At 37.0% G+C, this 3,611-nt stretch overlaps 2 long non-coding RNA genes across 2 annotated transcripts; one reads left to right on the top strand and one right to left on the bottom strand.

Moving 5' to 3' along the window:
- Positions 1 to 1,157: 1,157 nt before the first annotated feature.
- Positions 1,158 to 2,048, bottom strand: LOC122080296. Its single transcript, XR_006140666.1, has 2 exons — positions 1,727 to 2,048; positions 1,158 to 1,363 (listed from the first exon to the last, which is right to left on the bottom strand). It is a non-coding gene; the product is annotated as an uncharacterized LOC122080296 (long non-coding RNA).
- LOC122080297 lies at positions 1,937 to 2,988 on the top strand. The gene is made up of 2 exons (XR_006140667.1): positions 1,937 to 2,070; positions 2,764 to 2,988. It is a non-coding gene; the product is annotated as an uncharacterized LOC122080297 (long non-coding RNA).
- Positions 2,989 to 3,611: the final 623 nt, after the last annotated feature.

The raw sequence follows: 3,611 nt of genomic DNA, 5'->3' as shown, positions 1-3,611 counted from the left end.
TGAGTTGCGTTGGTGTCAGGTATCTAGGAATTGGTGGTGTTGGGAGGTTAATGAAGAGAATAGATGGTTTGGTGAGCGAAGATGATGGATATTGGTGGAGATAAGGTTGGGGGTTGGTGGTGTAGGAGGCTGTGGGGTTAAGGATGTTGCATTGGTTAGGTTGAGATGATGGTGGGGTGGGTAGTGGAGGGGGCTTGCATTATGGACCTGATGATTGCTGACTATAGTAATAACTGTCTGTCTGATGGTTAGTGTAATCGCAAACTGTGAGCAAAAGCATTGGAACAACCAAAACCACAACCACAGCCATGACCATGACCCCGAGGGGTACCGCGGCTGAAGTTATTGTTGCCATTGTCACGACCCTATTGGGAGAGGAAGACAAAGGAATCAGTCGATGGATCAATGATTGCACAGTGAGACTATAGAAGAGACTCGTGACTCATGAGGAAACAATGAAGCTCAATGTAGTGAATTGGATCAGATCGTGCCATCATGGTAGGAACTAGTGTTTGGTACTCATTTCGAAGGGAACGAAAAATGTGGATGTGAAAGTCTTCATGGGGAAGAGGTTTCCCAGAAACCACTAATTCAACAGAGAGATCCTTGATGTAGTGAAGAAAATGAGTAATAGTTTCATCAAGCTTGTGAATTAAATTTTCAAGAGCAACATTGAGAGCTAATATACACGTGGTTGAAGGGGAAGTGTATAGCATGGAGAGCATCCCAATTTCTTTGATGGTGCTACGACTAATTGCTAATGGAAGGACGTCATTAAAGAGAGAGAGGAAATTAAAAAACTCATAATGGAGGCATTCTGTTCATGCCAATTTGTAGCTGCAGTTGAATCTTGAGGGCATGTTTTTTTTTTTTTTTCCATAGACATAGTTAGAAGGTATTAGTCGGTTTGGTTCCTATGTATATGATATGATTCGGTTCGGTTCACATTTATTTAGATAAAACCAAAATCGAACTGTTTACTAAACAGTTACACTTTTGAAAACCAGTCATTTAATAAACGGCTCTGATTCCATGATTTCTAAACGGTGCCAGTTTCATAGTTCTACACAGTTTTGATCACAGTTTAATCCATATAGTTTCTAAATGGTTAGCAATCGATTTGTTGGTTTATTCGCATGCCTACTGAAATTCAATGAGGCATTGAAAGGGCAAGGTTTTAACTACATAACTACATGATTATATAATAGGAGTAAAATATTGAATAGGGACATCTTGTTTTGTTAGTGAGGAATTAAGATCAATTAGCTAATCTTAGCTGCAATTACACGAATCTCCTCCCTTACCAACTCTAACTGATCAGTGGTGTGAAAGAAGACTTTCTTCAGCGCATATGTACCATCATCTGCACCAACATAGAATGATCAGTTAGAACTTGAATTCCTAGTTCAATTGTTCACCATATTGGATAGCAATAATAACTTAGCATCCTAAAATAAAAAGAATAATACATAAAGTAAGATGAGATATTTCATATCCAGATCATTGATAAATTGCCTTTCCACTGACAGACCAAATGGAAAGTTGATCACTAACAGGTAAATGAAATAATTTGGATCTAGACAGAAACTGAACAAACACCAAAGAAACATGTAAAAGAGAATAATTGTTAAACACAAAACTACGGTTCAGATCAAGAATAAAAGAGAAACCTATTTCCATCTATCATTGGAACAACAGGAGAGAAGCGCAGGGACTGGGGGTTGACCTGTTCATATCAGTCACTACAAGAAACAGAGAAGCGCAGAAGATTTGTATATAGGTGCATGTTTGGAGCATAAAGCAAATAAGAAAAACCATCGAATCGCTAATCCTCTGCCGCAGAGCAAAGGGAGAGCCTCGTCTATAGCGGCTTCTGCAAGTAGGAGAAGAGCTGAAGAAGAGAAGAATAAGAAGACGTCTGAGAAGATGCTTGTGGCGACTTCTGCAGATAGGACAAGAACTGACGAAGAGAAGAAGAAGACATCTGAGACGACGCTTACGGCGGCTTTTGCTCTTTTGCAGTTTGGTGTCTCAAATTTTTTAGGGTTATTCGCTTTGGGCCTTTGCAAGGTATTTACCGATCTGCCCCTGCCTTTATGCCTTTAGCCCATTACTTTTGTAAGTCATATACGGTTTAAATAGGTCGGTTTTGACTGTGTAGATTCGGTTTAAAATTGTGGGTTAAACAATTAAAATCGAACCAAACTATTTAATTAACAGATTTGAAAATTGAAATCAAAATTGAATCATTTATTAAACAGCTTCATGGTTTCAGTGTAAATAACTCGGTTCGATTCCGATAAATGTTTTCGGTTTCAAATTCACATCCTTAGTTATAAAAGTGTTGGTCTATAAGATATGGGACAATCTATGTCTTCTAATAAATATAATTCTTAGAGGACAATTTGAGGGATAAAAAATGGTGAGCAGCAGAGTGATTAGGGGGAAGAGAATATACTTGAGCATAGGGGACAATGGAAATGTCGGTGTTGGCCATTGGAGAAGAACAATTCCCACTCGTCGGAGACGAAGGGAAAAATTTTAGGATAGGGGTGCTCGGTGGAGCGTGTGGCTATTGATACCATGTGAAAGTTATAATTTCATTTTTTTTTTTTTTTTAATAAATGGGTTACATTACACAAATATATAGTCCTAACAATATGTCACTTGCAATAGTTTCCTAACACCAAAAGTCAAGAATGATAGAATGACATTAATGGCATATTGACTACTAACGGTGGATGCCCATTTCCATATTGCAAGCAAGTCAAGAAAGTTGGGATAACATTTAATGCATATGATGGACTCATAAAGAAACATGGAGAGAGAATCTCGGTTAATGGCGACGACGTTGGGCTCGATGTCGGCTGATCTTCCATCAATGGTAACCGTCAAGGAGAAAAGAAAACTGGCAGAAGAGAATATTTGTCAATACTCCAAAACTAGGATCTTTGGAGATCTCTCGTGATTGCTACTTTGCTTCCTTACCAAAAAAAAAAAAAAGATTTCTACTTTGCTTGGTATGCAATGAAAATAATTTTTTAGAATGTACGAGGTATTAAACATTGCAAGGAAAAGCTTGCCTTGAGATGTATTATTAATGACCATCATCATTGATATATATATATATATATATGCAATGAAAATAATTTTCTAGAATGGACGAGATGTAAAATTAGGAAAAAACATTGCAAATGCAAGTGAGGGCATTTGTTAAGTGGCAAATTGAAAGTACTTTTTAATTCACGAGTTTTATATATTTATGCCAAAAAAGTACTCTTAAGTTTTAATCCATAAATATTTTTTCCTAATTTTACACAAAGAGAATAATTAGAGGGAGTAGAATGGTGGTTGATTACTTGGTAAAAAATGTGATTCCGAAAAAAAAAAGAATAATGTATCGAAGAAACTTTAAGGGAATTACTCCCAAAACTCACATATATTTGCTAAAATACAATTTTTACTTAAATATTTACAAAATTGCAATTTTTTCAATAAAAATTCAGGGAATTTTCCTGATACGGCTAAATCGATCACTCAGTAGGGTAAAGACACACGTCGCCCATCGGGACACGTGTCGCCCACCAGATAGGGATTGCAAGGACTCTACC

This window comes from Macadamia integrifolia, chromosome 5 (genome assembly GCF_013358625.1).
Source record: "Macadamia integrifolia cultivar HAES 741 chromosome 5, SCU_Mint_v3, whole genome shotgun sequence".
In the NCBI taxonomy this organism is placed as follows: domain Eukaryota; kingdom Viridiplantae; phylum Streptophyta; class Magnoliopsida; order Proteales; family Proteaceae; genus Macadamia; species Macadamia integrifolia.
This window is presented reverse-complemented; position numbering and strand designations above follow the sequence as displayed.